Source organism: Bombina bombina, chromosome 5, assembly GCF_027579735.1.
Source record: "Bombina bombina isolate aBomBom1 chromosome 5, aBomBom1.pri, whole genome shotgun sequence".
Taxonomy (NCBI): domain Eukaryota; kingdom Metazoa; phylum Chordata; class Amphibia; order Anura; family Bombinatoridae; genus Bombina; species Bombina bombina.
Genome location: NC_069503.1, coordinates 298,925,088 through 298,938,264, shown reverse-complemented (window position 1 = coordinate 298,938,264; position 13,177 = coordinate 298,925,088).

Sequence of the window (13,177 nt, the reverse complement as noted above, 5' to 3'; positions counted from 1 at the left end):
AGGATGCTGCCGCTCCGCTCCGGATGGATGAACAGAGAAGATGCCGCCTGGATCAAGACTTCTGATGGATGGAAGACCTCTTCTTGCCCCGCTTGGATGAAGACTTCTGCCGGTCTGGATGTCCTCTTCTGCCCGATCGGATGAAGACTTCGGCCCGCTGGGTGAAGACACGGTAGGGAGATCTTCAGGGGGGTAGAGTTAGGTTTATTTAAGGGGGGTTTGGGTTAGAGTAGGGGTATGTGGGTGGTGGGTTGTAATGTGGGGGGGGGGTATTGTGTTTTTTTTTACAGGCAAAAGAGCTGTTTTCTTTGGGGCATGCCCCGCAAAAGGCCCTGTTCAGGGCTGGTAAGGTAATAGAGCTGATTACTTTTGTAATTTAGTATAGGGTAGGGCATTTTTTTATTTTGGGGGGCTTTGTTATTTTATTAGGGGGCTTAGATTAGGTGTAATTAGTTTAAAATTCTTGTAATTTTTTTTTATTTTTTGTAATTTAGTGTTTGTTTTTTTTGTACTTTAGTTTAGTTTATTTCATTGTATTTAATTGTAGGTACTTGTAGTTAATTTATTTAACTTAATTTAGTGTAGTGTTAGGTTTAATAGTAACTTAGGTTAGGATTTATTTTACAGGTAATTTTGTAATTATTTTAACTAGGTAGCTATTAAACAGTAAATATCTATTTAATAGCTATTGTACCTAGTTAAAATAAATACAAAGTTGCCTGTAAAATAAATATAAATGCTAAAATAGCTACAATGTAACTATTAGTTATATTGCAGCTATATTAGGGTTTATTTTACAGGTAAGTATTTAGTTTTATATAGGATTAATTTATTTAGTTAATTTAATGACAGTGTAGTGTTAGGTGTAATTGTAACTTAGGTTAGGGTTTATTTTACAGGTAAATTTGTATTTATTTTAGCTAGGTAGTTATTAAATAGTTATTAACTATTTAATAGCTATTGTACCTAGTTAAAATAAATACAAAGTTGCCTGTAAAATAAATATAAATCCTAAAATAGCTACAATGTAACTATTAGTTATATTGTAGCTATATTAATAGCTAGTAGGGGGCTTAGATTAGGTGTAATTAGTTTAAAATTATTGTAATATTTTATTATTTTTGCTAATTTAGTGTTTGTTTGTTTTTTTGTACTTTTCTGATGGATGGAAGACCTCTTCTTGCCCCGCTTGGATGATGACTTCTGCCGGTCTGGATGTCCTCTTCTGCCCCATCGGATGAAGACTTCGGCCCGGCTGGGTGAACACGACTCAAGGTAGGGAGATCTTCAGGGGGGTAGTGTTAGGTTTATTTAAGGGGGGTTTGGGTTAGAGTAGGGGTATGTGGGTGGTGGGTTGTAATGTGGGGGGGGATTGTGTTTTTTTTTTACAGGCAAAAGAGCTGTTTTCTTTGGGGCATGCCCCGCAAAGGGCCCTGTTCAGGGCTGGTAAGGTAATAGAGCTGTTAACTTTTGTAATTTAGTATAGGTTAGGGCATTTTTTTTATTTTGGGGGGCTTTGTTATTTTATTAGGGGGCTTAGATTAGGTGTAATTAGTTTAAAATTCTTGTAATATTTTTTTATTTTTTGTAATTTCGTGGGGGGGGGGTTTGTACTTTAGTTTAGTTTTTTTAATTGTATTTAATTGTAGGTACTTGTAGTTAATTTATTTAATGATAGTGTAGTGTTAGGTTTAATTGTTACTTACGTTAGGATTTATTTTACAGGTAATTTTGTAATTATTTTAACTAGGTAGCTATTAAATAGTCAATATCTATTTAATAGCTATTGAACCTAGTTAAAATGAATACAAAGTTGCCTGTACAATAAATATAAATGCTAAAATAGCTACAATGTAACTATTAGTTATATTGCATCTATATTAGGGTTTATTTTACAGGTAAGTATTTAGTGTTATATAGGATTCATTTATTTAGTTAATTTAATGATAGTGTAGTGTTAGGTGTAATTGTAACTTAGGTTATGATTTATTTTACAGGTAAATTTGTATTTATTTTAGCTAGGTAGTTATTAAATAGTTATTAACTATTTAATAACTTTTGTACCTAGTTAAAATAAATACAAAGTTGCCTGTAAAATACATATAAATCCTAAAATAGCTACAATGTAACTATTAGTTATATTGAAGCTATATTAATAGCTAGTAGGGGGCTTAGATTAGGTGTAATTAGTTTAAAATTATTGTAATATTTTATTATTTTTGGTAATTTAGTGTTTGTTTGTATTTTGGTACTTGTATGATGGATGGAAGACCTCTTCTTGCCCCGCTTGGATGAAGACTTCTGCCGGTCTGGATGTCCTCTTCTGCCCCATCGGATGAAGACTTCGGCCCGGCTGGGTGAACACGACTCAAGGTAGGGAGGTCTTCAGGGGGGTAGTGTTAGGTTTATTTAAGGGGGGTTTGGGTTAGAGTAGGGGTATGTGGGTGGTGGGTTGTAATGTGGGGGGGGGATTGTGTTTTTTTTTTTACAGGCAAAAGAGCTGTTTTCTTTGGGGCATGCCCCGCAAAGGGCCCTGTTCAGGGCTGGTAAGGTAATAGAGCTGTTAACTTTTGTAATTTAGTATAGGGTAGGGCATTTTTTTTTATTTTGGGGGGCTTTGTTATTTTATTAGGGGGCTTAGATTAGGTGTAATTAGTTTAAAATTCTTGTAATATTTTTTTTATTTTTTGTAATTTAGTGGTTTTTTATTTTTTGTAATTTAGTGGGGGGGTTTTGTACTTTAGTTTATTTAATTGTAGATAATTGTAGGTACTTGTAGTTAATTTATTTAATGATAGTGTAGTGTTAGGTTTTATTGTAACTTAGGTTAGGATTTATTTTACAGGTTAATTTTGTAATTATTTTAACTAGGTAGCTATTAATTAGTCAATAACTATTTAATAGCTATTGTACCTAGTTAAAATAAATACAAAGTTGCCTGTAAAATAAATATAAATGCTAAAATAGCTACAATGTAACTATTAGTTATATTGCAGCTATCTTAGGGTTTATTTTACAGGTAAGTATTTAGTTTTAAATAGGAATAATTTATTAAAGTATAGTGTAGTGTTAGGTGTAATTGTAACTTAGGTTAGTTTTTATTTTACAGGTAAATTTGTATTTATTTTAGCTAGGTAGTTATTAAATAGTTATTAACTATTTAATAACTATTGTACCTAGTTAAAATAAATACAAAGTTGCCTGTAAAATAAAAATAAATCCTAAAATAGCTACAATTTAACTATTAGTTATATTGCAGCTATCTTAGGGTTTATTTTACAGGTAAGTCTTTAGTTTTAAATAGGATTCATTTATTTAACTATAGTAAATTTATTTCGTTTTATTTAAATTATATTTAAGTTAGGGGGGTGTTAGTGTTAGGGTTAGACTTAGGTTTAGGGGTTAATAACCTTATTATAGTAGCGGCGACGTTGGGGGCGGGAGATTAGGGGTTAATAATTGTAGGTAGGTGGCGGCGATGTTAGGGAGGGCAGATTAGGGGTTAATAAAATGTATTATAGTGTTTGCAAGGCGAGGAGTGCGGCGGTTTAGGGGTTAATACATTTATTATAGTTGCGGCGATTTGCGGGTCGGCAGATTAGGGGTTAATACTTGTAGTTAGATTGTGGCGACGTTGGGGGGGCAGATTAGGGGTTAATAACTATAATGTAGGGGTCGGCGGTGTTAGGGGACAGCAGATTAGGGGTTAATAGCTATAATGTAGGCGGCGGCGATATCGGGTCGGCAGATTAGGGGTTAATACTTGTAGTTAGATTGCGGCGACGTTGGGGGGGGCAGATTAGGGGTTAATAACTATAATGTAGGGGTCGGCGGTGTTAGGGACAGCAGATTAGGGGTTAATAGCTATAATGTAGGCGGCGGCGTATCGGGTCGGCAGATTAGGGGTTAATACTTGTAGTTAGATTGCGGCGACGTTGGGGGGGGCAGATTAGGGGTTAATAACTATAATGTAGGGGTCGGCGGTGTTAGGGACAGCAGATTAGGGGTTAATAGCTATAATGTAGGCGGCGGCGATATCGGGTCGGCAGATTAGGGGTTAATACTTGTAGTTAGATTGCGGCGACGTTGGGGGGGGGCAGATTAGGGGTTAATAACTATAATGTAGGGGTCGGCGGGGTTAGGGACAGCAGATTAGGGGTTAATAGCTATAATGTAGGCGGCGGCGATATTCGGTCGGCAGATTAGGGGTTAATACTTGTAGTTAGATTGCGGCGACGTTGGGGGGGCAGATTAGGGGTTAATAACTATAATGTAGGGGTCGGCGGTGTTAGGGACAGCAGATTAGGGGTTAATAGTTATAATGTAGGTGGCGGCGATATTCGGTCGGCAGATTAGGGGTTAATAAAATAATGCAGGTGTCAGCGATAGCGGGGGCGGCAGATTAGGGGTTAATAAGTGTTAGATTAGGGGTGTTTAGAGACTCGGGGTACATGTTAGGGTGTTAGGTGCAGACTTAGTGTTTCCCCATAGGAAACAATGGGGCTGCGGTGTTAGTTTTTTTTCAGCCGAAACTCCCATTGTTTTCCTATGGGGAAAATGCCGAATTTTAACGAGCTAATTCGGATTTATTCGGAGATACGGCAGCTATTTCGGATTCATTCGGTAGATTCGGAAGTATTTTAATTCGGAAATCCGAATCGATCCGAATCTCCGAATTTACCGAATTTACCGAATTTCCGAATTAATCCGAAACGAAACGCACATGTCTAGTATCCAAGTACACATGATTTGCAACTTTGAATCAGTATTTGTATAAACAGTTGAGCTTAGAGACTAATGCGACTACTCGTATTTTGTATCTATGCTGAATTTACTTAGGCAATTCGCTATTTTAAAAGGACATTAAACCCCAAATAATTATTTCATGATTCAGATAGAGAATACAATTTTAACCAACATTCCAATTTACTTCTACTATCTAATTTGCTTCATTTTTTAGATATCCTTTGATGAAGAAATGCACATGGGTGAGCCCATCACACAAGGCATCTATGTGCAGTCACCAATCTACAGCTAATGAGCCTATTTATATATGCTTTTCAGCAAATGATATTAAGAGAATGAAGCAAATTAGATAATAGAAGTAAATTAGAAAGTTGCTTAAAATTGCATTCTCCTTCTAAATCATGAAAGAAGACATTTGGGTTTCATGTTCCTTTAAGCTTATGTTGATAGGTATGTGTTACAGTCCTAAAAGACACACTCAGACCATTGGAAGTTATACTACATGTGTTTAAGCACAACATACATCCCTCTCTGGGATATACTACACACAGATAATAAAAATGGAATACAGGGTTTGAACCACTACCTACAGACAAGTCATCTATATAATATAGCTGCTTCATATTACTACTATGATTATTATTTAGTGGAGCTTTTATCAATTGTGAATTCTATTTCGGTGGAACACATAGATTATCCATTTTAAGGCCTTATAAAATGAGAATTTGAATCACATGAATATACTGATACAAAAACAAATTTTCCTTACCTTTTTTAAAACTTTATTTTCTCAATTTTAACTAATTAATAAAAGTTATGTTTTATTCTTAACAGTTATTTTCTGCCTTTGCAGTCTGGGCACAGAGTGCTATAATTGCATTTTTTGGTGGAACCTCTTTCTTTTTCCATAAGTAAACTGTTTTATTTCTAATGTAAAGCACCACTCCCAATGATAGATAATAATTTGGTACCTTTATTTTGGTTAACATAATGCATTTCAGTTTTAAATAGAAGAATTTTTTCATTAGCAAAAATGCTTCTAGTAAAAGTAAATGATTTACAATGGCATACGCACCAATGTGTGCCCTGTGCACCAGGATTCAAATGCCACACCTTCTTAGAGAGTCAGCAGTGGCTTGTATGACACGGGCTAGATTACAAGTGGAGCGCTAAATTATCACATGCCCGCAAACAGGCTAATTTGCCCATTTGCGGGCTCATGAAAATTAAGCAACCATTACAAGTGGCTGGTTACTGCTACCAAGAGCTCACGGTAGCAATTAGTGCTTCAAAAAATAAAAGTTCCCCAAATGCCCTCAAAATAGAGGACATTATATTTTTTTTATTAAAAGAAAAATTAGCATTTTTTTTTAAAATAACAAAAATGGCACTGAAAAGTGCTTTTACATTGCGGTCTATGGGAATATATATGTATATGACTAAATAGATATATTTATGTGTTAATATGTGTATATATACAAATAAGTCATACTTAAATCATTTTAGAGATGCATAATAGGGTATAAGCCAACCCATTTATTAGTGATCCCAAGGTGTTACATACAGGAGGGAGGGTTTAGCGCTTGTTTTAACCAATTAGAATGTTTTGTAAAGTATTTAAGGTTAAGGAAGGAACAGACACATCAGGCTATGAATATGGCAAACTGACGAAACGCATAAGCCCGTGTGCTGCGCTTTCCTCTCTCCACAATTTTTATAGGTGGTATGCTGTCACGATTTTAATAATCTAAATAAAGTCAATCATTTTACTTATTGGAGTGTGGGATCCTGTTTTTGATTTATATCTATTTGGCCGCTCACCAACACACCACTTATCCTGCTCCTAACCAATCGCGGATGAGCTAGACACACACCCCTCCAACATCGTCATCCACAATTTAAAGTATTGGGTTATGTTATATCCTTCTATCCCACCACGGACTTTAATGTTTTCTAGACAATTAGAAATGTTACTTTAAAAAAACATTTTGGTAGTTTGGATGACGTGGAATCCATGGATAGAGAGAATTCAACCAGTGAAATAGAACCAATGAGACAGAGTTTTCAACAGAACTGTGATGAGGTATCGCTACAAGAACTTCAATTTGACACTCTGACGGAGGGTGGCAATATCAATAAATGCGGCTCCCTAAAACCAAAATCCAACTTCTACCCTATACAAAGTAGGGAAGGGATCATTGAAACATTTTTTAATAGAATTGAGAAAGACTTAATTGCTCTTAAAGATACAACTGTTCCCACAGGACATAATCTTAGTGGTAAAGAAAAAGCAGCATTAAAACAATTGCAGGATGATCCAGAGATCATCATAAAGGATGCAGATAAGGGGGGCACAGTAGTAGTTCTCGATAAAACAACATATGTAGAAGAGGCCTTAGGACAATTGAATAATGTGGGGAATTATACAATACTGACAGGTGATCCAACGAATGCATACAGTAAGGACTTGTGTCAGATCTTGAATGATGAGATGGATCAGTTTTTTTTTATATGGCTTGGAGTACAGCATAAAGCCGAAACGCGTCAGCCGTTAGTTCTATCTAGCAAGGAGGATTTTGTTCTGTTCCGACAAATACATACAGGACTTGTGTCAGATCTTGGATGATGGGATGGATCAGGGGTTCCTTGATGCTAAAACAGCAGAGTATCTCAATGTAGAGAATCCTAAGATGCCCCTGTTCTATCACTTACCAAAGGTCCACAAGTCACTCAGTAATATACAAGGTCGCCCAATCGTCAGCGGGATAGGGTCATTATTGAAACACCTATCCCAATGGCTGGACACCATCCTTCAACCTTTTGTCAAACTATTACCATCATATATAAAGGACACCAAACATGTCTTGAATATAATGGAAACACAAAAATGGAATGATAATTATTGTTGGGTAACCGTAGATGCAGTCTCCTTATACCCCTCTATCCCCCATGAGGAAGGCCTACGAACTGTACATTTTTTTCTAAGGAATTATTCTGCATATATTCCAGCGAGTTTCAAGACTTTGTACTGAGAGTTACCAAGTTTTTACTTACCCACAATTTCTTTCAATTCCAGGATCATTTCTATCTCCAGAGATGTGGAACGGCGATGGGGGCAAATTTTTTAAAAATGTTGCGCTACTTCCCTCTTCGCTGTGCAAGTTTCTGATGCCGTCTCTGACGGCATCAGAATGAGACAACCATAGGAGCCTATGTAAGCGCGCTCTCGTGAGCGCAATGCTTCCTAGCAATATGAACGCAAGGTCGCGTTTGCATTGTGATTTAATTGTAATACCAGTGCACATTATCGTGTGTTCGTATTACAAAGTGGATCTCTAATATCGATTGCACGCAATCAATATTTAGCACTCCACTTGTAATCTAGCTCCATGTCTTTACTGATGTAATCCACACCACCACAAGCATTTTTGAGCAGACATGGTGTGTGAATCCTAATCCTCTAGTCACACAAGCATATGTGCATATGCCACTAAAACTGTAATAACTTACTAAAAGCATTTTTGCTAATTAAAGTATATTAAAAAAATGCTTCTATTTAAAATTGAAATGCATTCATACATGTTTCAATTTTGACCTTTCTTTCCCTTTATTGCAGATATACTATGCATGCAAATAAAATGGCTTTAAAGGGACATTAAACACTAAATACATGCTAGATAGAATGATGCATTCAAAGAAAAGATTAGTCCATGACTAACATGTAGATGTATTTTTTAAAGTTTCATTAGTTGTTTAAAAAGTGACAAAATAAGTGTAAAGTTTTAGGCCTAGATTTGGAGTTTGGCGGTAGCCGTGAAAACCAGCGTTAGAGGCTCCTAACGCTGGTTTTAGGCTACCGCCGGTATTTGGAGTCAGTCAAAAAAGGGTCTAACGCTCACTTTTCAGCCGCGACTTTTCCATACCGCAGATCCCCTTACGTCAATTGCGTATCCTATCTTTTCAATGGGATTTTTCTAACTCCGGTATTTAGAGTCGTGTCTGAAGTGAGCGTTAGAAATCTAACGACAAAACTTCAGCCGCAGAAAAAAGTCAGTAGTTAAGAGTAGTCATTCGTCGTTCAGTCGTCGGCCAGGATGGATGTTCCGCGTCGGAGGTCTTCAGGATGCTGCCGCTCCGCTCCGGATGGATGACGATAGAAGATGCCTCTTGGATGAAGACTTCAATCGGATGGAAGACCTCTTCTTGCTCCGCTTGGATGAAGAATTTGGCTCGGCTGGGTGAAGACGACTCAAGGTAGGGAGATCTTCAGGGGCTTAGTGTTAGGTTTATTTAAGGGGGGTTTGGGTTAGATTTGGGGTATGTGGGTGGTGGGTTGTAATGTTGGGGGGGGGGTATTGTATGTTTTTTTTTACAGGCAAAAGAGCTGAACTTCTTGGGGCATGCCCGCAAAGGGCCCTGTTCAGGGCTGGTAAGGTAAAAGAGCTTTGAACTTTAGTAATTTAGAATAGGGTAGGGCATTTTTTTATTTTGGGGGGCTTTGTTATTTTATTAGGGGGCTTAGAGTAGGTGTAATTAGTTTAAAATTGTTGTAATATATTTCTAATGTTTGTAAATATTTTTTTATTTTTTGTAACTTAGTTCTTTTTTATTTTTTGTACTTTAGTTAGTTTATTTCATTGTATTTATTTGTAGGAATTGTATTTAATTTATTTATTGATAGTGTAGTGTTAGGTTTAATTGTAGATAATTATAGGTATTTTATTTAATTTATTTATTGATAGTGTAGTGTTAGGTTTAATTGTAACTTAGGTTAGGATTTATTTTACTGGTAAATTTGTAATTATTTTAACTATTTTAGCTATTAAATAGTTCTTAACTATTTAATAGCTGTTGTACCTGGTTAAAATAAATACAAAGTTACCTGTAAAATAAATATTAATCCTAAAATAGCTATAATATAAATATAATTTATATTGTAGCTATATTTAGATTTATTTTACAGGTAAGTATTTAGCTTTAAATAGGAATAATTTATTTAATAAGAGATAATTAATTTCGTTAGATTAAAATTATATTTAATTTAGGGGGGGTGTTAGTGTTAGGGTTAGACTTAGCTTTAAGGGTTAATACATTTATTAGAATAGTGGTGAGCTCCAGTCGGCAGATTAGGGGTTAATAATTGAAGTTAGGTGTCGGCGATGTTAGGGAGGGCAGATTAGGGGTTAATACTATTTATTATAGGGTTAGTGAGGCGGATTAGGGGTTAATAACTTTATAATAATAGAGGTGCGGTCCGCTCAGCAGATTAGGGGTTAATAAGTGTAGGCAGGTGGAGGCGACGTTGTGGGGGGCAGATTAGGGGTTAATAAATATAATATAGGGGTCGGCGATGTTAGGGCAGCAGATTAGGGGTACATAGGGATAATGTAAGTAGAGGCGGTTTACGGAGCGGCAGATTAGGGGTTAAAAATAATATACAGGGGTCAGCGATAGCGGGGGCAGCAGAATAGGGGTTAATAAGTGTAAGGTTAGGGGTGTTTAGACTCTGGGTACATGTTAGAGTGTTAGGTGCAGACGTAGGAAGTGTTTCCCCATAGGAAACAATGGTGCTGCGTTAGGAGCTGAACGCTGCTTTTTTGCAGGTGTTAGGTTTTTTTTTCAGCCTAAACAGCCCCATTGTTTCCAATGGGGGAATCGTGCACGAGCAAGTTTTTGAGGCTGGCCGCGTCCGTAAGCAACTCTGGTATCGAGAGTTGCAGTTGCATTAAATATGCTCTACGCTCCTTTTTTGGAGCCTAACGCAGCCTTTCTGTGGACTCTCAATACCAGAGTTATTTTAAAGGTGTGGCCAGAAAAAAGCCAGCGTTAGCTACGCGGGTCGTTACCGACAAAACTCTAAATCTAGCCGTTAGTGTCTATAAAACACTGGGAGCTGCCATGTTGTAACTTGTGTTACCTTCTCTGCTGTGGCCAATTAGGGACAGTTATACATAGGTCATTCGAGTGTGCAGCCAATGGCTGTGCTGGATTTAACAGTGTTCTGCACTTGCATTTCTAACAATAACTGAAAAGCTAACAATTTCAGAATGGATTTACAGGCAAAGAGGACAAAATAAATAATGAAAGTATATTGCAGAGTTGTTTTATATATACAATTTATCATTTTATATTACCATCTCAAAGTGTTTAATGTCCCTTTAATGTCCCATTAAAACCATCACATTTGAAAAACAAATCATATTACTCAAAACAGAGTGATCCAGTTATAATGCTTTTTAAATTTGTAAATTGTAAATGTTCATATATTTTGCGAGGGATGTTGCATGCACCATTTACTTTAAGAAATAGGGGCTTATTTATCAAAGGACTTGCGGACCTGATCCGACAGTCGGATCTGGTCCGCAAGACCTTGCTGAATGTGGAGAGCAATACGCTCTCCGTATTCAGCATTGCACCAGCAGCTCACAAGAGCTGCTGGTGCAACGCCGCCCCCTGCAGACTCGTGGCCAATCGGCCGCCAGCAGGGGGGGTGTCAATCAACCCGATCGTACTCGATCTGGTTGAATTCCGGCGATTCCTGTCCGCCTCATCAGTGCAGGCAGACAGGGTTATGGAGCAGCGGTCTTTAGACCGCTGCCTCATAACTGCTGTTTCTGTCGAGTCTGAAGACTCGCCAGAAACACGGGCCCAGAAGCTCCGTTAGGAGCTTGATAAATGGGCCCCATAGTCTAAATCTAGTAGTTTACTTCAGACTAAATAAAAGCCACCAAAACGTTTCAACCTGTTAAGTGAAAACAGGGATATTCATCAGGAGTAAACATTATTAGCCTACCACAAATTAGAGAGCACAAGCTAAATAAATTAGTAGATTAAAATGTTATCTCTTTCTTTCTCTTTGTAAACTACAAAGTAACTACAAATGTAAACTACAAAGTAACTACAAATGTAAACTACAAAGTAACTACAAATGTAAACTACAAAGTAACTACAAATGTAAACTACAAAGTAACTACAAATGTAAACTACAAAGTAACTACAAATGTAAACTACAAAGTATAGAATGATTTTTTTTTTTATATAAGATGAGGCATCTCTCAGAAAAGTATGAGCTTCCAGCTCTAGCATTGCACTTTCATCTGGAAAACATATGCATATGGGGCGCGATCCGATATCGATCGCAGTTTGCGGCGCAAGCGAGGGAACCGGCGTCGCCCGCAGTTTCAGCTCGCAACTCGAGCCATCCCATATAGGTCGCCGCCAGATGCTAACGTGCCGTAAGTCTCACAAACCAGCGATGTCCAGAAATCTGCGTAAGTACAAATTTCTGGCGTCGCCAGTGACTTGCGGCACGTTAGAATCTGCCGGCGCCTATAAAACCTGACTAAAGTTTAAAACACCCGCACTGTCTAACACGCCTCCCTAACATAGCCCGCACTGTCTAACCCTCTATCCGCTATCCCCCCTCACTAGCCTAACAATAAAAAAGCTATTAACCCCTAAACCGCCGCTCCCGTACCCCGCCGCAACCTAATAAAGTTATTAACCCCTAAACCGCCAGCTATATTATATCTATAACCCCCTAAAGTGAGCCCTTAACACCGCCGCCATCTATATTAAAATTATTAACCCCTAATCTAAGCCCCTTACACCGCCGCCATCTCTATTAAAATGATTAACCCCTAATTTAATCTACCTACCCTGCCGCCAGCTATATTATCTATATTAACCCTAAGTATATTATAGTTAATATAGGTATTACATTATATATATTAACTATATTAACCCTAATTATATTAGGGTTAATATAGTTAATATAGTTACTATAGTATTTATATTAACTATATTAACTCTATCTAACCCTAACTAAATTTATATTAAATTAATCTAATTCATTTATAAACTAAAATATTCCTATTTAAATCTAAATACTTACCTATAAAATAAACCATAAGATAGCTACAATATAATTAATAATTACATTGTAGCTATGTTAGGGTTAATATTTATTTTACAGGTAAATTGTTAATTATTTTAACTAGGTATAATAGATATTAAATAGTTATTAACTATTTAATATCTACCTAGTTAAAATAATTACCCAATTACCTGTAAAATAAATCCTAACCTAAGTTACAAATACACCTACACTATCAATAAATTTAATAAACTACTAACATCTATCTAAAAATACAATTAAATTAACTAAACTAAATTACAAAAAAAAACAAACACTAAATTACAAAAAATAAAAAAAAGATTACAAGATATTTAAGCTAATTACACCTATTCTAAGCCCCCTAATAAAATAATAAACCCCCAAAATAAAAAAAATTCCCTGCCCTATTCTAAATTCAACAAATTTCAAAGCTCTTTACCTTACCAGCCCTTAAAAGGGCCTTTTGTGGGGCATGCCCCAAAGAATTCAGCTCTTTTGCATACAAGAAATACAATACCCCCCCCCCCATTACAA